This window comes from Schistocerca cancellata, chromosome 6 (genome assembly GCF_023864275.1).
Source record: "Schistocerca cancellata isolate TAMUIC-IGC-003103 chromosome 6, iqSchCanc2.1, whole genome shotgun sequence".
NCBI classification, from domain to species: Eukaryota; Metazoa; Arthropoda; class Insecta; order Orthoptera; family Acrididae; genus Schistocerca; species Schistocerca cancellata.
In genome coordinates, this window is record NC_064631.1 from 511,498,416 (window position 1) to 511,524,497 (window position 26,082).

The 26,082-nt window shown below is 44.3% G+C and overlaps 1 protein-coding gene across 9 annotated transcripts in view; it reads right to left on the reverse strand.

Moving 5' to 3' along the window:
• LOC126190951 (myocyte-specific enhancer factor 2) overlaps positions 1-26,082 on the reverse strand; it is an 898,544-nt gene that overhangs the window by 32,152 nt on the left and 840,310 nt on the right. The window contains exon 1 of one of the 9 annotated variants that reach the window (XM_049931611.1): positions 25,423-25,513. The exons of the other annotated variants lie outside the window; for them this stretch is intronic. The gene's annotated coding sequence lies outside the window, so the exon portion shown is untranslated. Of the gene's footprint in view, positions 1-25,422; positions 25,514-26,082 lie in introns of those variants that run through there. 9 annotated transcript variants of the gene reach the window in all.

Below are 26,082 nucleotides of genomic sequence, written 5' to 3' on the forward strand. Positions count from 1 at the left end.
CGCGAGATGGTCAAAACATTATGATTTCGCATTTCCTCAGCCCCCCCACGGGAACGATCCGTCTTTAAGCGACCGCTGATCAAAGAACGGAAACCTTTTTAAAATAATACAGTAGAGGAACTAATAAAGATGGTATCGACTTAAACCACATGAAATATATTTACAATTTTACGAAGGAGTCAGCTGTTTTATTGATCTGTGAACATCTCAGCAACACAATAGTTTTATTATATATTCTTAAATACCCTCTAATTCTGTGACCATAGCCGTAGTTCTATCTTTCGGAACCAAGCCTCTATTTGTGAAACGAAATATTAGGTAAGAGACATACGTTCGCTTGTATCTTCGACAACTAAATAAGAATGGAGTTTTTTTATTTTAATTTTTTATTAAAAACAACCAGTTTCGGTTCGACAACAAACTATCCTCAGGTATAAAATGACATCAGTTACAGAACCAGTGTCAACTCATGACTAGTTTGTGAGTGTCAGATTCTTTCCTGTAGTTCACGATTTTTGTGTAGTTGGTCTTAGGATTGATCTAGATACTGGCTGTCACGATCCGACACATGTCCTGTGACCGGTATCGTTTTTGCTGAGGATCTTCTGTTGTCCGACAGATTTTTTTTAATATGAATGTGACAGACAGCTATTGTGCAAATTATGATGTTTAAAAATATTTACAAACTGTAAATCACAGCCTCCTTAAAACAACGAAGAACATATATTCTTTCTACCAGAACTGTGCCCATCTCAACAATAATCATGAAGAGGGAGAAAATTGAGACAAAGTTTTTCCTCTGTAGCAGATTACGCGTTCCGTCCCATTCCTGGTTCATTCGAGACATTACATTAACTCACTTCGATAAGAATTGGGACAAGAAATGGCGCTGGCCTTTTCGAGAGTAACAGCCCGCCATCAGTCAAAAGTTATTAGGAGGGGAGAGGGGAAGTGTGGACGACGGCGACACAGAAAACCATTCTCACTTTTTTCATAATGAGATATGAATTTCGTCGTATAAGACCACAACTCCGTCGGCTTCTGGGGCAAACAGGAAACTTCGTCATAGGAATTAGTTGGCTATCGAAGAGAGCTGAAGCAAACGCTTTAACTTACTTCAACGCGAATACTATCCCACGTTGTATTTCATATTATATTAGCAACGCGACTAATTGCAAGGACCATCCCCTAGTGATTCATTTACAGATGTTGGAATACAAGTTTTTGGAAAAGGAATTAAAGTTCAGGAAGAATAAATACAGAATTTCAAGCAAACGATGACAGTGTAATTCTGTCAAACGGTGAAGAATCTGGAAGAGTAACTGAACGGAGTAGATAATGTTTTGAAAAGAAGTTGTAAGACGAGCATCAACCGAAGTACAGCAGAAATAATGGAATATAGTTGCATTACAGCAGTTGATTCTGAGGGTGGTAGGAAATGAGACACAAAAACTAGCCGAGTTTTGCTGTTTGGGCAAAAAACTAACTTATGAGTATATCAAGTGCAGACTGGCAATAACAAGAAAAGCGTTCACAAAAAAGATAAATTTATTAATATCGTATAAGACAGTCTTTTCTGAAGGTATTCGTCTGATATGTAACCTTATACGGAAGTGAAACGTGTACCATAAGCAGTTCAGACAAGAAGAGAACATTTTGGAACGTGGTACTGCAGAAGAACGTTGAAGATTAGCTGGGTACATCGAATAACTGATGATGTTCTGAATCGAACTGAGGAGGGCCCAACGTGACCCAATTTGTGATGGAACGTGTGTGTGTATGTGTTTTTTTTTTTATTGAGTGAGTGAGTGAGTGACTGGGAGTAGGATGGGGGGGGGGGGGTGCGTTGATAAAGAGTCTTGCGCAGGATAGACTAACGAGGAGAGCAGCGTCAAATCAGTCCTCGAGCTGAAGGCCACCTCAACAACACAGTAAAACATACGCTCGGTTGCTGTGAAAAGACGGCCAGACGGGGGTTGGTGTGCGCGCGGTTGAGAAATGTGGGTCAGCGGTGGCTGTCCGCACCCCGCAGCCCCGCTGTGTATTGATTGCAGGTGAAGGTCAGCGACCCCGCTGGCGGCTGTGAAGGCGGCGACGGAGGGCGCCCTCAGAGATTCCCGCCTCGGACGCGACGCGATGCGGTGCGTTCCGCACAGCCGCCCGCCGGGTCCCGGGTTCCACCAGCCACTGGCCGGCAGGCGGAAGGCGCGCTATTCCCCTCGCCTCTCGAGCGCCACTGTTGCGTGTCGGCCAGTAATTCAATCCGCGTTCCGAAGGAGCTGCCCCTTTTATCGGCGCAATCATCAACACTTACACTTCGCTTAAAATTCGCAACCTATTAAATGGTGTTTCCACGCCGGAAAGCATGTAATATTATTCTTCAAACAGCTTGAAAACTTTAACGAGTCATGGCTTCCCCGCACGATTTTGATCGTAAAAAGGTATAATGTTTTACAAGACTTCGACCAGTGTGTGTGTGTGTGTGTGTGTGTGTGTGTGTGTGTGTGAGAGAGAGAGAGAGAGAGAGAGAGAGAGAGAGAGAGAGAGAGAGAAAGAGCGAGAGAGAGAGAGAGAGAGAGACCTATAAGAACAAAGCTAGTAATCTTAATCTAATGCTCTCGACCTAAAGTCTCTTCGCTATCGAGACCACTCAGCGGCCGCTTGTGTGTGTGTGTGTGTGTGTGTGTGTGGTGTGTGTGTGTGTGTGTGTGACAAATGGTTTTCTTGCAACTAGTGTAGTAGAGTCGTTGAAAGAAGATCCCTGACAGATTCTGCGGGCTGTGCGTGGCTGCTTCGCATGTCTAGGTCACCCAATCGCGTAACTCGATTTTGTGTACGTCTCTACGCCTCGGTGCAGTTCTATAGGCCTGCAGCCGATTGTGCTTCGCTGCTGGAAACGTAACCGCGCTCCAAGGTTCACGGATTTCTTTCGGCGACTCTACTACAGTGCAGAGGGTTTGGACAAAAATTGTTAACACCAAAAAAGCGACACATTACCATGCGTAATACGCTGTAGGAAACCCCCTAGCATTCAAGCGGCTTTCAGTCGTCTCGGAATGGATAAATACACGTCCTGTGTGGTTCCCAAGAGAATCTTATACTATTATTCCAGCAAAATAGTGGCACTTCAGATATTGATGACGGTGGTGGATAGCGATCAAGCATCCTTCTCTCCAAAGCAGACCACAAAGGCTAAATAATATCCAGTCTGCTAATTTTGGTGTCCAGGGAAGATGCGACGCTCACAAAACTAGCCCTGGACCATGCGAGCTGTGTGATCGGGGACCCTGTCGTCTTGGAACACAGCGCCACCATTGGATAAGAAACACTGTACCTTGGGATCGACCTGATTAGCCAATAATCCTCGACCTTGCAAAGTAACCACGGGGCCCAGCGAATATCGCGACGTGGCGGCGCAAATAATCACAAAACTCCTGCCATGTTTCATTCCTGGAATGTAAATTCCGCCAGAAGCTGGAAACATGTGAAAGAAGGCTCATCCGATCAAATGACTTTCTTCTACTGCTCTACAGGCGAGGTTTCACAGCTTCGGCACGACGTTTTCCTGTTACGGGATTTTGCATCAGCGATGAGTGGTTTTGAGATTTCATCTCGCCCTGCAATTCCCTGCTTATGGAGCTCGCTCGGTCTTGCTTTGGTACTGACAGGGCTCTCGAGTGCGACACTCATTTCTGCAGTGACATCTGCAGCTGTCGTCCTGTTATTTTACGTCTCAATCCTCTTCAATGACTGTTTGTCACGACGACTCAACTCACATATTCGTCCGCGTTGTGACTAGCAGCTGATATTTTTCCACTTTCCTTTTCTATAGGGAGCCTCTTGAAACACCAGTCACTTGGGCTCCCTTTGTCAGGGAACCCACCATACGAGCACCAACGATATGTACATGCTCTAATTCACTCAGCTCCCGCGTAATGCACTAACAACGACACATAACACTGTTCTGACCACGACTGATAATTGCAGCGTATTGAGGACACTGAACAGGTGCCGCTGAGCTCAAATACAACAGCGCAACCTGCAAGCTTGGCTAGCGTCTACATTTATGTTCAAGCGTGCGCTTCTCGCGATGTTTCCATATTTTTGCCCAACCCCCATAGCTTAAAGCGAAGCGAGCCAGCTTGCGAGACAGAGAGGTGAGGAAGACCAGCACTGAATCCGTGCGGTAGATGAGCAACCGTTGGTCTTGTACACGCTCCAGCCTGTGTATAGTTTGAGGCGGTTTTTTCACGCTCGTCTGGGCAAATGATGAGCTTGTTTCCAATCTCCGCCTCGGAAACATACGATACACAGTTAAAGTACGGCAACATGCTGAACAAACTTTATAAGATTCACAGAGAGATGGGGCGTGCGACTCCCCTCCCGTAGGTTAACCGACGACTGCGCTGACAGGAAGAAAGTAAAAATAAAACAAATTTCTCAAATTATGAAAACTAAAGTTACTTTCTGGGTATAGGACAGCAATTTATCACTTACCGGACCAGCAGAACCGGGTATAATTCCCACGAAACAAAAATTTTTCATGCAATGAGTATATGAATATCGCTATGGACCATCTTATTTCTAGTATTTGAAACTTTTCTTTCGTCCGTCCTTCAGGGCTTCCGAAGTACCACTTAGCGGCTGCAGACACAGGCAGCGTGCGGGGCGCGAGACGAATGTCGCGACCTGCTGCTTCAAGGGTTTAATCGTAAACATTTGCTGCTGGAGCTGGATTAATTCTCTGCTCTGTTGCACAATCAAGTCAGCTTAAATCAACGTCACCAGCCTCGCTTTGACCCGCGAAACGGGGGTGATACGCTTCTCACTAATCCAGTGTCTACAGCCATGCAACTAAACACGAACTTCCTGCATCTGGCTCTCATTAATCTGTACTCACTTTTTGTTTCCTTTTCCTTTCATTTTTTTAACACGAAAATGTGTGGTGTACACTGAGGCGATCAAAGTCATAGGGTGCCTCCCAATATCGTGTCGGACCTCTTTTTGCCCGGCGTAGTGCAGCAGCTTGACATGTCATGGATCCAACAAGTCGCTGGAAGTCCCCTGCAGAAATATTGAGCCATGCTGCCTCTACAGCCGTCCATAATTGCCAAAGTGTTGCCGTGCAGGGTCTGGTGCATGAGCTGATCTCTCGATATGTCTCATACATGTTCTATGTTGGGCGATCTGGGCGACCAAGACATTCGCTCGAATTGTCCAGAATGTTCTTAAAATCAATCGCGAACAACTGTTGCCTGGTGACATGGTGCTCTGTCATCCATAAGAAATCCATCGTTGTCTGCGAACATGAAGATCATTAATGGCTGCAGATTGTCTCCAAGTAGCCAAAGACGACCATTTCCAGTCCACACCATTATCAAGCCAACCACCCGCTCGCACAGTGTCTCGTTGACAGCTTTGGTCCATGGCTTCCTGGGACCCGTACCCTACCATCAGCGCTTACCAACTGCAAATTGGGACTCATCTGAACAGGCCACGATTTTCCAGTCGTCTAGGGTCCAACCGAAATGTTCACGAGACCAGGATAGGCGCTGCAGGCGGTGTCGTGCTGTTAGCAAAGGCACTCGCGTTTGTCGTCTCGCGTTTGTCGTCTGATGCCATAACGACAAATTTCGCTGCACAGTCCTAACGGCTACGTTCGTCGTGCGTCCTACATTGATTTCTGCGCTTACTTCACGCAGTGTTGTTTGTCTGTTAGCACAGGCAACTCTACGCAAACACCGCTGCTCTCGGTCGTTAAGTGAAGAAGGTACGCCACTGCTTTGTCCATGGTGAGAGGTAACACATGAAATGGTGTGTTCTCGGCACACTTTGACACTGTGAATCTCGGAATATTGAATTCCCTAACGACTTCCGAAATGGAATGTCCAATGCGTCTAGCTCCAACAACCGTTCCGAGTTCAAAGTGTTAATTGCCGTCGTGTGGCAATATCACGTCGAACCTTTTCAAATGAAAATATGTAAATGATAGCTCAGCCAATGCACTGCTCTTTTATACCTTGTGCATGCTATACTGCCGCCATCTGTACGTGTGCATATCGCTAACCTATGACTTTGTCATCTCAGCGTGCAGTTGGTACGGTATGATTTATGTACAGTTATTATGTTGGCACCGTAGGTAGTACCGCATAAGCATTATTCATGTGGTTCAGTGAGAAAAGAGAGCACGGTGTTTCGATACCCGAACTAACTCTAAAGGAAAAGCTACCTGACGGTGATCCTGACTCCACGCCAGCCGAGATTGGTTAAAAAGCTGCACATCTCGTCATGGCATACACCAGCTTTCAGATACGTGATGAAATTTTTTCGCGGGATACAGTGTCTGGCTGCAGAAAACTTCAAAAACGAATATTTGAAGAGGTTATTTCCTCCGAAAACTTGACCCCACACCAGATTTATAACGGATGTGAATGGACGCTACCCAGTAAGACACTGGCTTCCAAATTAGATCGAAGCACAATTATGGCTTGTAGCACTGCATCCACAAGACACAAACCCCTCTTGTTGATAGGAAAACCAAACATCCTGTGCACCGAAATACGTTTGCCAGTTGTCCACAAATCACAAAATAATATATGGATGGTCAGTGGTATTTTTAAAAACTAGTTTCATGATGATTTTGTGCCAGTGTAAGGAGATACTTTGAAGAAGACGGTCTCCCGCCGAAGGCCGTGTTGTTTATTGACCATGCACCGTCACCTGCGGGAGTGGGGCAGCTCGCCAGTAGGGGCGTCAGAGTGCAGTTCTGCCCTCCTAACGTAACGCCCCTTCTACAACCGATGGATCAAGGCGTACTGGAGAACATCAGACGTGTATACGAGAGGCAGCTACTGGGTAAATTAACAGAAGACGAGGGAGAAGTTGGTTGATTCTGTATAGAAATCGGTAAATATCAAAGATGTGATTTTTATGGTTGCATATTCTTGGGATCAAGTTTCTGAGCTATCGATTTTGATGCCACGGGAAACAATAAGAACTGTTATTTGTGATTTCACAGCTTCAAGTTTTTGCAATTTTCAACACCTCTGAATCGTTTGAAATGTTAGCAAACATTCCTGTTTGTTCGGATGTAGACGACAGTGACGTAGACGCCTGGTTGTAGAGTGACAGTGGTTACGGTATGAGGAGCGATGAGAAATTTTTGTTGCCACCTGCTGCAGTACGCAGAAGTGCAGTGGACAACAAAAGTGGCGTTTCAAAGGAAGAAATAATGCCTCGTGCGGAGGCGACGGCACCGCTGGGAAGACTAGTGGTTTACCTAGAATGTCAGCCGGAAGCAAATCCAGCCGAACTATTGTCAATGAAGCTTCTAAGCGCTGGTGCTGATCTCGAACGCCACAACAGTTTGAAACAGAAGAAGCTTACACACGTTTATATTAAATAAATGTGTGTACACTACAGTAAAAATAAAATGTGCGTGTATTCTAGCACATATTAGAGCTTTTGCATTTAGTACAAATTTCCCGATTTTCAGTAATCCTGATTACATCCTGATATACGAGGTTTTCGCGTACTGTTATGAAGATCCCGACAACAGGTCATTAGAATGGAGTATGATGACCTCTAACAGCCCACAGGCCGCTTCCAACCGGCACCTAACAACTCCCGTCGATAGTCTTCTCACAACAAAGTGTCACAAAACCTCCACACACAAACTGCACGGTAACAAATATAATTCATTGACATAATTAACCGTAGCCAAGTTCGTCACTTTTACGCAACACCCTCTCCAGCCAGCTAATGGCTCCACACTCTTTTTGTCGAACAAGTCCACTCTCATTAAACATCAACCTTCGCCGACTAAAACAGAAAAGTGCATGAGCAGAATTCGACACCCGCACAAGGGGATTTTCCGTAGCGAAAGAGTAACCTCGGTGATTACGGAGGCCTACCACTAACTCCAGACTACTTTAAAACACAAACTTCGACCCAGATGGTCCACGATTTGCCATCTCCAACGCACTGGGGCTGCCGGCTGACTCCTCGATTTCGCGGGCTCGAAAACCGTTCCACGAAATTATTTAACCTATAGGCCTTTCAACCAGTCAGAGTCAGGAGCAGAATGTACGCATTCTCATAGGCCGTTTCCCGCTTCTGCTACAGAGATTCCGTGCGATGGTGCCCCCTGACAGAACACTAAGAACCAATTCTGCAACGCATGTTGGGAACACTGGCCGTCATGAGTAAATTAGTCATCTTGTAAGCCCCTCATGTAGGCTTTGAGAAAAACCTTCCCATCACCTCCCTTCCCCCCTGCAACCGGATACTGGACCGGCGACAACAGCAAAAATAATGGCTCTGAGCACTATGGGACTTAACGTCTTAGGTCATCAGTCCCCTAGAACGTAGAACTAATTAAACGTAACTAACCTAAGGACATCACACACATCCATGCCCGAGGCAGGATTCGAACCTGCGACCGTAGCGGTCGCGCGGTGGCAACAGCAGCGAGCAGTGTTAGCATACATGAGCCTTTAGGAAAAGCTATGTTACATATTGTTACGGAACCGCTGTGCTACTTGTGATAGTTTGAAAGTGTCTGATATAGGCATCTGCTTAACACTTCTGGACAGTACGTGGTACTTGTCGTTTCTCATGCATTACACACACTTTATTCTTTATTTCCAAACTTATGTATCACTCTTCCGTCGGCAGCCAACTAGACGCTTACTGACCCTTTGCTCGGTGTAAACATGTATTGTTCTACAAAGTCGTTAGATATGTTTCTTTTCGGTTTCACACAAAAGAACAGCGAAAACACCAAATTCAATCCCAGCCTTTGTAAGATGCAACCAGTAACACGTGAGGCCACGTAAGGATAAAATTCGCTGGATTGGTCGTGTTAATTTGGGATACGCAAAGTAATGTTTATTTTAGAACAATTATAGAGGTGTAAAAATATATCCGTCTTCGTATTACACTTTTATACCCGAATAACGCTATTAATTTTTAAATTTGTATCAACAATTACTGTGTATTCGAATATGTGTGAGACCTAACAACAAGTACGATTTTGTCATCATTCGTGTACATCGCTTAATATTTTCTTCTTACGTCCCTAAGACATTTCTTATACCTTCGTGCCTAAAAACACTTTTTTCCGAAAGAAACCAACGGTAACATCTAACACGGTTTATTTAGTAAACATTATTCATTTTATTCAACTCCAACAGATTTAAACCTCTTCTCAGGAACTCCATACGCGGTTCATCGATGACCTAGGCGCCTGGAAGATTAGTCTGCTCAAGACCCAATATACAGCCAATGCATGTTGCTGTACCCTCAGTACAATGAAATAAACAAGTCTCCGCCATTCACTTCCGTATAATCCAAATTCACTTTCACGCAATTTCTGCGCTCTCGTAATAAGGCAACTAGAAACTAAAGACGTGATATATCGTATGAAATTGGCGTGAGGAAAAAGGCGCTTTTGATAAAGTTAGTAGCCTTCCTCTTCTAAGCAGACAGTTTTATTTCCTCTTGCACGTCGGCAAATAAAATATGTTCTTGCTGCAGAAATTCTCACAAAAATATCCAATTAAATAATTTCTTAATGGCAGAAATCATCTGGCCCTTTGCGACGAGCAGTCGTTTCCCGCAATGCACATCATAACAGTACAATAGAATTCTTTATTGCCGGTGACATACACAAATAATTTGAGAAACATTATTGCCAGTTTTGGGTATACCTTTCACTATATTATTTAAATAGAAAACCGTTACGAAGTTAAATCTTCAGCAAAATCTAGGATATCGATAATATCGATCATTATATGGTAACTCTCCTATAATTACATACATACGTGGATAAAACAATGGAGAGACATTTGAAAGAGGAACCTGCGAACTACGGCTGTATATGAAGTACTTCGCAAATATATTCCGCCATCCCACAATTCTCAATAGACAGCGTAATTATAATAGTTAAAATTTTTATCCTATTTGAAGTGATTGGTCATCAAAGGGGTGTTACTCGCGCGAGCCATCCACTACAGTACACAACCCGCCTCAGTGGGCGAGGTCACTAACGCACGACTGTGCACTAGCGTCGACTCGGTTCGAACTTGAAGCTGGACGAAATTGTCACTACCAGAGCTTGGCCGTTATCAACATCATACATCACACACGTAACACTAAACTGTACATGCGTCCACTACACTCATCTACATTCTACAAATACACACGACAGTCCTCTCTCATATCTGTAAGAAAAGGGGACAATGTGCAAGCAGAAATAACACCCTTTCTGACAGGCAGGTGAACCCACCCCGTGGGATATCCCACAGGAGAATGCCGTGAGTAATTTACATTTACCAGCAGTTCAAATGGTTAAAATGGCTCTGAGCACTATGGGACTTAACATCTGAGGTCATCAGTCGCCTAGAACGTAGAACTACTTAAACCTAACTAACCTAAGGACATCACACACATCCATGCCCGAGGCAGGATTCGAACATGCGACCGTAGCGGTCGCGCGGTTCCAGACTGAAGATGCCTAGAACCGCTCGGTCACAATGGCCGGCATCAGTAGTATACTGCACACTATTTCACAAACAGTAAAAGACTGCACTGGAATCCTGGATTTCTGTCACGATGACACAAAATCTTCCGTACACAGGATGCTTCACTATTGCCATTACAGGATTCTAGTGTTGTAGAGGGGACGTAGTAGACCAGGTTTTGATAAGAAACCTGGGTCCGTATATGTACCGTTTGGATGAAAAAGAAGTTTGAATATTGGATCACTTTCAAGCCTCCCATTTCACGGCAGGCACACAGCGGAGACGAGCCCTGGCTTGTTTGTTCTGCAGGCTCTGTGCGTCGCACGTGGCGTCTCTACGAGCCGTGCTTTCATACTGACCATGCACAGACCCTGGTGCGCGTCACTGAAGCACCACGGTCAAGCCTCAATTTCCGTTAAGTCGTTTGTACAACCCCCTGAACACTGTAACAGCAATTGTGAAACGCTCTGTATAACTTTTTTTCCCTTATAGAATACAGAATCTGGTATTTCGAATCAAATCCTGAACTCTAAACGAACAACGAGATTTCCTGGATTCTGCGAACTGTCTACCGGCGTTTGCGAATTTGAGATTTTAGATCGTTTTGTGTTTCGAATTTCTCTTTTTGATTTGCTGTTTTCATTGCAATCGAGGTTTTTGGGGACAGCGAGGTTTAACTATACTTCCGGCCTTCCAGATTCGAGTTTTCCAACCCTAAATTACTCAGTGCGAATGCCGGTGTCGTTTCTTCGTAAAAGACGTGGTCGATTTTAATCCCCCTCCTTGTCCTGTGCCAGCTCGCCCTCCACTTGTAAGACCCCGATGTCGACGCTACGTTGCATTCTATTCTTCCTTCTTTCCCGATTGACGACTCGTGTAGTTACTATTAAGAACACCACATTAAACATGTCGTTCATTGTATTTCCGTGTTTGAAGGTAATTGGTTAGCCTGTGATCCCACTGTAAAGAATTCATCGTCGATGAGACGTTACGTCCAAATTTCCTTTCCCAGTTTTTACTCAGCGCCTAGGGAATGGATAAAACACTAAGAGAATGTGTACGAACAGGAGTTTGAAAGAAGCATTTAGAGTGTGTCTGTGGCTGGACTGCTTTTGACTGCCAGTAATTTCAATAAATCAATGCAAAACAACTACGGAGTTTCTGGAGGATCTGGTGTAACGAAGAACACAAGGAAATGAAGAGACAGACTGGTAGTATACGTATTACGACACAATCTGTTGCTGAAGACTGTCGTTGAAGGAATAGCGGAAGGGAAGAAGGGCAGAGGCCAAGACGATGGGTGGTGGGAAGAATGCGGATATCCACTTAATCTTTTATTGTAATCTATTTATGCACCATGTGTCATTTAAGTTTCTACATAGTACTCATTGTATAAATAAATGCATTTTAATGATAAGACGGGCACAAAGAGACTGCGCATGAAACCGTTAACTGTGCGCTGTTGCTCACACAGGCGGATAAGAGTACACATTCAGTCGGCAAGAGATCGCATGTGACATTCTTCAGCAGCGGTCACAGGATGACGTTTTACACAATCCGTACAGTCCTTTTGTCACAAGTCTTCACATTAAATCAAACTGCATCCAGTCGTCAAATTCATATCCGCGCCTTGAGCAAACGCATTTTCTTGCAGAATCAATTTTAACAGGAACTGTAAGTAATTTCTTTGTTTCCAAAACGAGGTTCTCTTTGTGCTAGAAGATCCTGCTTTAGTTTTCCCTCTTCCCTTCGGTTTTCCTTTTCCTCATTATTCTTCTTTTTCTGTTCGAGATCATTCTACTCTGGTCATGAGGAGAATATTTCCGATTTTTGGCCCTTCGATTCCTTCTGTCAACTAATTACAATTCTGGCAGAGTGCAGGTGTCAGAAATGGGCGTGTGCGCTTGCACGCATGCGGAACTGAATGCTTGCATTTGGGAAGAAGTTCCTGGCTGGCTTCCTTTGCTAGACAACAGTCTCCAATCTCCGTTCTCTATTATCCGAATCGCTGTTTCCTGTCTTACCGTTACATGAGAAAACGAGAAGAAGCAAAATCCACTACAGCATAAACAGTACGACTGCATTGACATACGCGTATTCCCATTACTTCAAATGCTTTTCCTGCCTACTCTGCTGTAGTTGTCCGGCAGTAGGCATTACTGAATAGTACGTCACAGTGGCGAGTACTGCTGCCCGAAAGTTCGCTAGTTGGCAAGTTTATAGTTATATCCCACCACGTGACCAACAGTAGCTACCGCGTGAACAAGAGAGCAATACTAGGTAGACTTAAGAGCTAATGCAATAAATTAAACTGCAATGATCGCCTGGTTAAAACTGCTTGAATTAGTAGATGCAGAATTGATGAGCAGGACTGTTGCCAATTCGAGAGACCTATTCCAGCCAGTTGCAGTCTGAACCCGATACTACAAAAGAAATCAAGATTTTAAATAGCGCGAGGGAGGGGGTGGGGGTAGGTGACCTTTAGGAGGACGCATCGCGTGAGGTTGAGATCAAAGCGAGGATCCATGCCGGATACGGACCAGACTGCAGTCTCAGTCAGCTCGCAATTACTTCCCCTCAGTAGCTGCTGGGTCAGCGCGGGGCACATCGCTAACCGAAGGCGTCTGGGTTCGATTTGCCGGTCGGGACGGAGATTTTCTCCGCTTGGGGATTGGGCGTTGTGTTGTGTTGTCCTAACATCTACATCTACATCTACATTTATACTCCGCAAGCCACCCAACGGTGTGTGGCGGAGGGCACTTTACGTGCCACTGTCATTATCTCCCTTTCCTGTTCCAGTCGCGTATGGTTCGCGGGAAGAACGACTGTCTGAAAGCCTCTGTGCGCGCTCTAATCTCTCTAATTTTACATTCGTGATCTCCTCGGGAGGTATAAGTAGGGGGAAGCAATATATTCGATACCTCATCCAGAAACGCACCCTCTCGAAACCTGGCGAGCAAGCTACACCGCGATGCAGAGCGCCTCTCTTGCAGAGTCTGCCACATGAGTTTGTTAAACATCTCCGTAACGCTATCACGGTTACCAAATAACCCTGTGACGAAACGCGCCGCTCTTCTTTGGATCTTCTCTATCTCCTCCGTCAACCCGATCTGGTACGGATCCCACACTGATGAGCAATACTCAAGTATAGGCCGAACGAGTGTTTTGTAAGCCACCTCCTTTGTTGATGGACTACATTTTCTAAGGACTCTCCCAATGAATCTCAACCTGGTACCCGCCTTACCAACAATTAATTTTATATGATCATTCCACTTCAAATCGTTCCGCACGCATACTCCCAGATATTTTACAGAAGTAACTGCTACCAGTGTTTGTTCCGCTATCATATAATCATACAATAAAGGCTCCTTCTTTCTATGTATTCGCAATACATTACATTTGTCTATGTTAAGGGTCGGTTGCCACTCCCTGCACCAAGTGCCTATCCGCTGCAGATCTTCCTGCATTTCGCTACAATTTTCTAATGCTGCAACTTCTCTGTGTACTACAGCATCATCCGCGAAAAGCCGCATGGAACTACCGACACTATCTATTAGGTCATTTATATATATTGTGAAAAGCAATGGTCCCATAACACTCCCCTGTGGCACGCCAGAGGTTACTTTAATGTCTGTAGACGTCTCTCCGTTGATAACAACATGCTGTGTTCTGTTTACTAAAAACTCTTCAATCCAGCCACACAGCTGGTCTGATATTCCGTAGGCTCTTACTTTGTTTATCAGGCGACAGTGAGGAACTGTTCGTATCATCGTTACTGACAAGCAACTCGCATCAAACTCACTGTCGTATACTATTTCCTCTACTGAGACGGCTGCATGGGTACGAACCGAAAGCTAATAAATTAGAAAAAAAAACCTTGGCAGTCTGTGAAGGAATTTCAAACTTCAGCTGCGTGTAACACAGGTCAACACCGTGAGGCCGTGTGGTTGCGAAACTTGGTGTTTTCGGGAAAAGGACGTAAATAATTTACTCGTTACAGAGCAGAAAGTCTTAAGGAAGTTCTACATGATCTGGTACAAGATGAGATCACTGGAGATTGAAAGATTTATCATATTGTGGCCTGGATGAGATCCACAACGGTCCTAATGTTTTCACTAGCTGTGATTTAGTCGTGAATACAAACAGTGATCCGGGAAGTATAGCATCTGTTTATTTTACTCTGATCTACGAGAATTTACAACCGCGTAACAAACCTGCCTTGTGGTTGCATTTAGATGAAACCGGTCATATTGTAGGGAGCACATAGCGTAGCACGTGTTTCTTCCACAAAGCACCGGGAGGTCGTGCTCTCAATTGACTGGAGGAGCTTGATGTTAGATAGTATAGACAGCATTAGAAATATGCTTCATTTCGTTACATACTGCTCGTGTCATCATCTTGTTTGATTGTCTCTTCGTTATCTGCATAATGTACCTCACTGGCTATGTGATGTTACTAACTGTCACGGTGCTTTGTGATCCTTTCCTTGACGCGACGTATCACGAGCGACGAGGTACCGCACTCTGGCGTTTCGATCCCTCCGGTCACATCTCGCCTATGACCCATCCCGGCGGCTAACTACTTACTCCAGTCTCAAGTTTTATCCGTTCGACTTCTTTTCACTAGTTACTTTATTATGTTTCATGTAATTCTGTTAGCTACTTAAGCTTTTACTGCGGTATCCTAGAATTACTGTAATAGTGTTTCAGAATCACACAGTGTCACGTACCCATTTCTTCTTAAGAATTTTAAAATTTAATTTCAAATGGTTCAAATGGCTCTGAGCACTATGGGACTTAACATCTATGGTCATCAGTCCCCTAGAACTTAGAACTACTTAAACCTAACTAACCTAAGGACAGCACACAACACCCAGCCATCACGAGGCAGAGAAAATCCCTGACCCCGCCGGGAATCGAACCCGGGAACCCGGGCGTGGGAAGCGAGAACGCTACCGCACGACCACGAGATGCGGGCAAAATTTAATTTCATTTCGGTTTTTAATGTATATTTTACTAATGTAAAAACGTGTAGTACCTTACAATCCCAGAATAGTTTTATCTAATTGCACGTTTTTTCCTTAACCGCATTTTGTATAGTTGACTGAATATATGTACAGTAGCGACAGCTAACGGGTTTATGAGACAAACACACGATTTTTGTGACAGCTGTACTACAGTGTGTCAGGAACAGAAGCGTTGTTCGCATGATGACTCTTCCGGCACTATGGCATAGTTGCAAAAAGATTTTTGGTTATGTTCGACGATGCCTAGCTGACTTTGCATGTGTCGATGATGTCACTTTGGATTTATCGTATTTGAATGTGTTTTAAACAAGTACACTTCGGCACATTTTTAAACGCGTATATTCTGGGTATGAAAGTAGTGCTTTCCATTACGTCACTGTTTATCGGTTACAAGATGTAGAGTGTACATTTTGTATTTGATTTTCCTTTTTTTCTGCAGATCTGAAGATACTTACCACTGACCGAAGTCGATAGCCTGGGGACGTAATTTTCTGTGATCGTAGACTGATATTAAAGAAACAAACTCTAGTCCAAATGTTGTAGGCCTGATGAAAACCAAACGGCTTGTACCAGCCAACACGGACTCTTCGACGGGTTTGCCTTGGCGTTATTCGGCTGAGTGCCGGTGACGTGGGGCGCAGTCAGCGGGCCGCTAGACGAGACAGGCTGTGGCAGCAAAGCGTCGCCGCGGTTCACGCAGCCGGACTGCTGGAGGCGAGGAGAGGCAGGCGAGCGCGCCTGGTCCCGCGCCCGCCGCCTTCTGGGTTAAGAGCCCCGCCGTCCCACGGACGTCAATATTCCAGGTGGGCAGCGCCGGGCTCGAGCAAGACACGCAAAAGACGCCGGCTATCGAACTGACGCCGCACCACCGCTCAACAAACAACAGGACTCGTTCCTGAGCGGCAGAGAGCGTTTCTCCTCAGAATCTTCCGACTGCTCCGCTCTTCCGCCGTCCATACTCAGAATGTGTTACTTTTTCAAACTCGCCGTTCCTCCAACATCCACATGATAGAAGTAAGGAAACTAGCGACTTATCTCTACACCTTTTTCTACACTCCGTAAGCCACCTTACAGAGTGTGGGTGAGCGTACTGTTAGTGCCACTATCATTTTCTACATCTACATACTTATATAAAGGTTATCCGAAGGTAGTATCGAACCCGGATCGCTCGCGTGGCAAGCGAGTTCGCTACAGACACAGCCGTTATGCTGTGCTGCCACAGTGTATAATTTGACCGGTATATGAGCTGCGCGTAAAACTTAAAGAGTCCTTTCCCTCGTAATATTCTGGCTAGTGCGCTTTACAACTTTTATGGGTAACTTGAGGCGTACTACTAACTTGCAAAGTCTCATCCCGAAATGAATGTCCAAGAGCGTAAGGTCCACTCGTTAGTATTATCCCTAAACACTTATACAATGTGACGTGCTCGAGTTATTCACAATCAATCTTGTCATCGTATGCTGTCCGGCTGTTTCTCTCTGTTGTAGGCAGTATGTTGCATTTATTAAAATTTGATTATGGCTGTCATTCATTAATCAAGTTGGAATTTTGTCCACGTCTTTATGCAATTCCTTAGGTTGGTCCAACAACGAAACTTTCCTGTCAGCGACCTCTTTAAAGGATGGCCATGTCTGATACATTGCTTATGTACGGGGTGATCCGTAACTCAGTTGTCAAAAATGTGTTTTGTGCAATAATGCTAACCGCGCAGGGTAGCCACGCTGTCTAAGGCGCCTTGTCACGGTCCGTGTGGCTCCCCCCGTCGGAGATCCGAGTTCTCCCCCGGGCATGGGTGTGTGTGTTGTCCATAGTGTAAGTTAGTTTAAGTTAGATTAAGTAGCGTGTAGGCTTAGCGACCGATGACCTCAGCAGTTTGGTCTCATAAGACACTACCACAAATTTCCAAATTTTCCAATAATGCTAAACAAACGGAAATACAAATTTGTTATCGACAGAGATATACATACAGAGTTCAGTGAACCTACAAAAGATGCTCAAAGTGGTTTCCATGCTATTCTAAGCAACCGTAGCACCTATTCAACGCTGATTTACAGATTATGTCGCGAACCTTCTGCGACAGTAGGTTTTCAAATTCCGATTGCACTCATTCCTTCAAATGCTCCGTATCACGAATCTTGACGGAACACACCTCATCTTTAAGTGTACCCAACTGAAAAATCCATGGATGTGTTATCGGGGGATCCTGGGGCCAGTCAATAGTAGCCTGTCTGCCAATTCATTCATCAAAATTTCATTTAGAAAGTCTCTCACAATAACTCCACAATGCGGGGATACTCCGTCTTGTTGCCAAATCAGTTTTTCGTTCAACGGCTGCAGATATTCAAAAAGCGGAATATTTTCCAGTTCTAACAACACTTCTTCAAGTATATTCTGGTAATTTACAGAATTGGCAGTATCAAAATAAAAAAGGCCCTGTTGCCGCATCGCTGAAAATCCCTGCCAATACACTCATGCGAGGAGAGTTTTCGTCTTTCTCCATTGCAACATACAGATTCGTAGACGAGAAATAAACACAGTTGTGTCTGTTCACTATAGCACTCACCTTCAAACTTGCAGATTTCCATATGCCTGTGCCGATCATCTCCATTTAAGCTTTGAAGTAAAGTAGGTCTATACGGCCTCAATTTCAGCTTTTTCTGAATCCTTCGTAGGCTTGTTTTTGCTATTCCATATTCCTCGGCCGCTTTTCTTTAAAATTTAGTCGGTGACTGCACAAAACATTACATGACAACATTAAGATTCTCTTCTGTAATGACGGGCCTTGGACCACGTAAACGAAGAAACTGCGCTACCGACCCAATCTCTTCAAATTTCAAATTTAATTGCGCGTACTTCCACGGGATGGAAGTCGAATGTTTGGACAATCATCGACAAACAAATCATTAACATCGCTGTAATTATTGTTATGTTTCCACTAGGTCTGCAAAACAAATAAACGCTGTTCTGTAATTATCTTTCTATTCATTCTCAGATAACAACAAATAACACAACCTCCAACTGCTAGTGTCAGCTGACTTATGGGTACTACGAACTACCCATGTTCACAATTGATTGCCACTACGCTACGGAAATCAGTTCAAATGGTTGGTTCAAATGGCTCTGAGCACTATGGGACTTAACTGCTGAGGTCATCAGTCCCCTAGACTTTAGAACTACTTAAACCTAACTAACCTAAAGACATCACACACATCCATGCCCGAGGCAGGATTCGAACCTGCGACCGTAGCGGTCGCGCGGTTCCAGACCGTAGCGCCTAGAACCGCTCGGCCACACCGGCCGGCACGGAAATCAGTCTACGAACTGCAACTGACGACTGATTTGCGGCCTACCATGTACTGAAAGCATTGTAATTTTTATTACGCTACCTAGGGGCACACTCGATGTTACTTTCGTTTCCTAGAAACGCTCTCCGTCCAGTGTTGGGCTCTATTAGTCAAAATATTCTTAGAACCTATCACGTATTTGTGGAGACACTGCCTCTTATAGTTTGTTAGTAGTCGACGATGTGGCACAGTGTCGAACGCCGTTCGGAAATCGGTAAGGCGAACTCTGCCCGATCAGCTGCACCTATTGTTTGCAAGATGTCGTGTACGTGTAAACGGAATCGTGTTTCACACGCGTGATTTTTTTCTGAATCCGTGATAGTTCTTTAAAAGGAGCTTGTTTCTCTCCATTAACGTCATAATTTTTGAGCTGAAAGTATGCTACAAGTTCTTGCAACAAACGGGCGTCAGTTATATTGGTATATAATTCTGTGCATCCGATCTTTTCCCCTCTTTGTAAACAGGACTGATCTGGGCTCTTTTCCTGTGACACGGGCCTCTTCGCTGCGCAAGCGATTCTCGACGAACGTGAGCTATGAAAGGAGGAGCGAACTCCGCTGTGGGGGGCCTACACATATTCGGAGCAAAAATACTGCAACTGCAGCTCCGCCGGGTTCTGGTACCTTCCCTGTTCCATTTGCGTGGAAGTCTGTCGGTAATCCTCCGTGAGCGCACTACGTCCACTCCTCGGTACTTTACGGCTGTTACTGTTTTAAGTTATTTATCGCCAATAATGTCCGCCTGCGTAACTAAGTAGTCAGTGTGCAGAATGCCATGTGAGAGGCCCGGGTTCGATTTCAGGCCGGCTCTGAGATTTTCTCCACTCGGGGACTGGGTGTTGCGTTGTCTTCATCGTCATTTCATCCTCAACGACACGCAAGTCGCCGAATTAGCGTCAACTAAAAAGCCTTGCACCAGGTGATTGGTCTACCCGACGGAGGCCTCAGCCACACGTACCTTTCATTTCATCGACAATAATATTATTCAACAGAAATTGATCTCCTAGCCAATTTCGATACAATATATGACATTTATTTACGTCCAGGGTCACCTGCCAGTCCTCTGCAGCTCTTCATGCATTTCGCTACTGTCTTCTGACACTGCGAGCTTCCTCTACACAGGAACATTGTCCACGAACAACCTGTCAGAGCTTATGGCGTTATTCTCTAGATTATTTAACAGATACTGTAAACAGTGACGGCTCCACAAATTCCCTTCATGAACTCCAAATTACTTTTACATCTGGCGAATTCGTCCCGTTAAGAATGAAGTTATTCGGTAAGTTCGCTGATGACGCAAATCGAACGGACGAAGTTGAGTCCTTTCTTTTTTTCTTTTTGGAACTGAAAGAATCTGGTCGCTGCTTTTTTTATATAAACTTCGGCAAAGGAGACTACCTTCCTCTCCTTCGACCATAATGTCGAAGAAATGGACCTCCCGAAGCGTATTAAATAATATTCTTTCCTGAGCCGCACCTGCGAAGGAAGTGGTAAAGGGAACGAATAAGCTTAACGTATGTAGAAAGAACCTCGGCCATTACGTAAAACTGGTTCCCAAGCTATAGAACTTTTTGTTTTTCAAAACTCTACCTGCGCATCACAAAGCACTGTACTTCATACGAACAAGGAACCGTCTAAACCAGCTTGATGAATGCTCCGCGATGTGCTTCCTTCAGAACGTTGCTGAGGAACCCGTCTTAGGCAAACAACAATCCAGGGACTCTACCAGGACCAACTAATTAGCTCTTCCGCTTTTGGGAAGGAAATAATATCATGTAGTGTCAGATGTCGGCTGAAAGCTTGATGCACATGTTCATCGATTGGTAAATCCTCAATGGTTAACCTTGTGTGCCGAAATTTTGTAATGGAACGAGTTCACAGTGTTACACTTGGGTCTCCTTTCGAAATGGCAAGGAGGCCCAATTTGGAGTATTCTGATGTGCAGTTATTTTTAATTTCTTCAAGTACTGGCGATGCGTCTCCTGATCCTGGCCGCTTCGTCTCAAACGGGTGCCGTTAGTTTACGCACCAGCCAGGAAGCTGAATATTATTTTTGAGCTGTCATAGTGAAACCTACCACGTGTCTTTTCGCATATCTCCAAACAATGACTCTCCCGTTCCTGAGTTCTGCGGTGTAGTCTCTACCATCCGCTATCCTTCATGACAAATTCTCTGGTGCCTACCGCCCACTAGTGGGCGTTCCAACTTCCACGATCGGCGGTAGCAGGCATGGGTTTTAAAAACATTTCCACTGAGTTTTCATATAATTTTGGCAAAGGATTTGGCAAATAATTCTTATTATACGCTTTAACACGCTGTAATTCGGCTTCGTAAACTTTGTACGGTAAGGCTGCTGCCCTACTTCATAAATCACAATTACTGAGAAAGCATTGGGCGGGTAGAAAATTTAACTGCTAACAGAGATGCAAAAGTGGGCGCCAGGTAAAAAAAAATGTTGACTACTCCAGTTCTAGAAGCTTATCGTCATAGGGGCAGTGGCCGTCCAATTCAGTCATCAACCATACATGAAACATGCTTTCTTTCTTCTTCCTCTTCTTCTTCGTCTTCTTCTTCTGTGGGCTGTTGCCATGATGCCAGGATGGATTCTCCATCTTCTATAGACTTCTTTTCACTTATCAATTCCGTTGAACCAATAACAGACGTTGGTCACGCAGAAGAACAATTCCACAACGTAAACTCTCGAAACACTGCTACGCACTCAGGAAATCCTTTCAGAAAGTCACACATTGTTGTAATTGCAACAACGATTACAGTGGAATACACTACTGCGCAGTTCTACAATAGATCAGGAAATACATACTGAGCGAGCATTGTAGAGCTCGATAGACTTGATGTAATTTTAAATGCTTAACATCTGAGACAGCTGTTGGTGAATAAACATCCCAGCCTAAAACGCAGTCCAATTCCCACGATAATTCATCACAGTCAGTATAAATTATGTTCATCAAGGTTTTGCACTTCTGTTTAACACTGTCCATCTCGTCATGTTAGTAAAGCTAATCAACGCAGATGAATATTATGCCAAACGCACACAACTCGAAAGAGGATCACATTGTCCAAAAAGCAAACTATATGATTTAACGTATGGTTATATGCAATTGAGTAAGTAAGAAATACAGTTGGACTAAAGAGCACTATAACAGTAGTTCACCTGAAAGAGCTTTCAAACCGAGACAGCTCTCATATCATGTAGCTTTCTTGTATGAAATATTTTAATTACTTCCGAACAATAGGAACGTTTTGTAGTTATGGCGATAAACAAATCCTATATGACAGTACTACTCAAATTTACATTCTTACAAAATACGTTGCAGTTCTTGTAATAAAACCAATAAATTAAGAACACAGAAAATAGGCATAAATATCAAATTCACGGGGTAACTTTTCAAGCACCGGCAGAAAAGAGCGCATGTGCTAAAAGTACACACCAGAAGAGCGTTTCAATGAATGATCCATTCAACAGTTCCAACGGAAATGGAACGAATCCTGAAATCCAGAGGTATATTTTTTTAGAGGTATACAAAAGTTACGTACCCAGCCAAGCCTTTTTTTAACTTATCAGAAAAAAGTAGTAATCATATGACCGAAACTACGTTAACTGGTGACAGTCAGCGTTGGAAATCTTAGTGAATAATTAATGACATACTATTTGCTTATAAGAGACCGACTGTGGACTACCGTTTAGTTCCCAACTAGATACTGTTGTCATGGTTGCTGAGAAGACTGAGGAAGACAACTGAATGCTAGGGTACGCACATATTTGACAGAACACCGCTCACCGTAAAACGCAAAGGGAACTCTCGCAGACAAGCATTAAACAAAAATGGCATAAAACAAATCGTGAGAGTCATCAACTGCAAGACGCACTGCAGAACAATGAACGATAATAATTTCGATTTAATGATAGCTTTGAAAATGACATGAACACTTGTGGTTTGCTGAGAAACTGTTACAACGATTAATCCATTCTTCTTTATATTTCATCGTCAAATGCGATGTCTTTTTAAGCAAGCTGTGCAACATTGAAGAATTTCGTGACGACAAAATTCGGCGAGAACCTCTTGACAGTAAACTCTCGTGTCTACGCAATACTTAACGAAGCTTACAATTTTATGTTTCCGCTATATCTATGGCAAGTCTGCAACCAACCGGACTTCACAGAAGGCCTGTGTCCCATTTTGCATTATAAAAACTTAATGACTTTTACCTCACACCAGTAAAACTGTTCTTTCGGTGTGTGGCAACTCCGTTGTTCCGTGTCACCGGTAACAGATGCACGTCAACATAACAGTAAACTTCTAGCATCTATCGTGTTATGGTACCAAAATAGGCTCCTCAATTCAGTTTGTCAGTTCACCTAAGAAAATGTGCACACAAATGCTTCATTACAAAAACTGAGGAAGATCGCCGTAAATACACAACAGTGCAAGAATTTGCTGACGGGTCAATAATACAGGAAATTTTTGATTTTTGAACTAGCGCTATGAGTTTTCTCTTGGAAAAAGCTGCGATAAGATTAACAACTAAATTTTTATGTCTTTACATTTTTTTAATAGAATGAATTCAATGAAAGTGTGTTAGATATTAAATACGCAGGTAAATGTCTGTTTTGTATGTTGCTAGATCCGATGTGCAAACTCTGATTTATGTTATCTATCAGTGTCCGATGTGCAAACTCTGATTTATGTTATCTATCAGTGAACTATCACATAAACTATTTGCAACCAAGTCTTCCATATTATCGTATGTGCCCTCCAACCCCGAGTATCACGTATATCAATCGGTAACCAGTATTCAAAAAGTTTCCGCTAAAAGATTTGTTTTTGACAGGTTCGATAGGATCTCGATCTCGATCTCTCTCTCTCTCTCTCTCTCTCTCGCCCCCTTCATCCTCACGACCATTATTATCACAATCTTTCCTTTCAATAAATGCTTTACCATATTTTGGAGTCATTCTTTTCCACAGCTGCAACAACAGATATAAATCAGAAAGCAGATAAATTCGCCATGAGATACAGAAAAATGCTGCAATCGCAGGAGAGCCTCCAAACAAATCGAGCGCGGACATTATCGTTGCCATGGTGACAACAGCGTGTCGACCTAACGGAGGCACGGATTAGTTTATCGCAGCCGCGTGATGTGCGTAACTACACCAATCCGAATACTTCAGTAATGAAGAAAATTCTAAAAATGAAGAGAATGTCAATCCCGAAGACAAGAACGAGAGAATAAAAACAAAACAATTAAGACTACGAAACTTTGACATTAAAGTCCACTGGTCATGCTGCGGACAGCTGTTTCAGTTAAGCATTCCGCTCGGAGCGGACATAACAGAAACCACCAAACATTTCGAAACAATCACGAATTAGAGAGCCTGCAGAGGCTAATTGACGTCGTCTGTGTATTTCGTGATTTAGTGAAGACTCCGAGGGGTCCAAATATATAAGATATCGAATTCCTGCCGTAAATGTTATGTATTATAGAACGAAAACGCTTACTGCAGGACAGCATAGGAAAACTTATAACTAACTTGGACGAGTTTGAGCGGAGCACAGTACATGGATAGAAAGAGAGGTGGAAGTCTTGTGAAATTCGCTGACGTAAAAGTTAAAACTGTCACTGAACGTAAGTTACAGAAGAGACGTAATGCAAAAGTTTGTATTAACTAGTCAAATATAGATATTTTTGGAACGTAAATGAATGGTACCTACAGATCTTACTTTGCATGCTGCGTGTAAGTATCCAAATTGCTGTTCTTCAGACCTGGAAGCGCGTCGAGCTGATGATACAGTGCGGCTTTAACGAGGAGCCACGGACAGCTGACGGATCGATGTTCTCACAAACTCAAGATCCCCTGCACGGTAATACATCACGCGGGGAAAAGTGTTCTCCCGGAAGAAGCCGATTCTTAAAAGTACGCAAACACCAGAATTCATGCTGCAGCTACTTTGAGCCTCTTCGTCGAGTGATTTCGAAGTGAAGAGATTCACATGAAATGAGTCTGGGGGGAAAAAAAACATTACAATAGGTGAAGCGTTAAAAACTTCAGCATTATAAGAAAATGTCATCCTTCTCTCTGTTCCAAGCGCAAAGGCCTCCAACGGTGCTGGTCTGATATACAGTTAACAGAACACCGCACGTTGCTGTCACTGAGCTGAAGGAGCGCGTCGTCAGTCGGTTGTCACCATTCTCTTTCCAGGTGTCAAGGTTGGCAACAGCGATGACGCGTTTTCAGGTGCGCCGACCGCGACGAATCCGCATGACGTATTAATGGCGCGGCGCCGGCGAGTCGCCTTCCGGAATTAGAACAGCCGGCACGGAAATATTGCTGTCGACGATCAGGTATTTAGAATATCGGCAGAAAATTGCGCTCACGCGCTAACAGCGTCGTTTAGCGACACGGACGCTGGGGAACGCCAGATCGATGCCCGCCACCTCCGCGCTCGTACCTGCGCACGTACTCGGACACGCAGCCTCCCTGCTGGCGGCAGCGGCTGTCAGCGACTTACCTCGTCCCTGGCGCGGAGTGGAGCGGCGCTGCACGACGCGCTCACCACCGCTGCCGAGGCGCGACTCGGCCAGCTCACGCTTGCATCGATTGGCGGCTGGCCGTCTATGACGTCATGCGGACTCGGCCAATGGCGTGGCGCGCCTTACATAATGGAGGCTGCAGGAGCCGCGAGTGCGCGTGCGCGGCAGCGCCGCCGCGGCCGTGTGCTTCCCCCCTTCAGCCCTCTACTAGCACCCCTGACCCTGCGGCCGGACTTCCACCACCAACGCGGAGCGCAGTCACGGAGAAATCGGCCTACCCCTCACGCGCCTACGTCGGGCCTCGGCGACAATGATCCGGCAGTCGATCAACAATGCTATTGCAGCTCACATTCGGCCTCTTCGTGAATGGACAGGGCTGTAAATAATGTATATTTGTTTCACAATAGCCATAGTAGCTATTCTTGGCAAATGACACAGTGAAATATGTGGAAAACTTCATAATAAAATTATTCTGCTGCCTTATACTGTATTACACTTTTACTAAGCCAATGTACATTTACAAGACACAGCTTGAGCATCACGGCTTCAGTTGTTGTGTAGTAACTCACTGCGAAGTCAACATATCAGAAAAGCATATCTGTAGGAGTTAAAATGCATTTTTAATTACAATTTGCGAA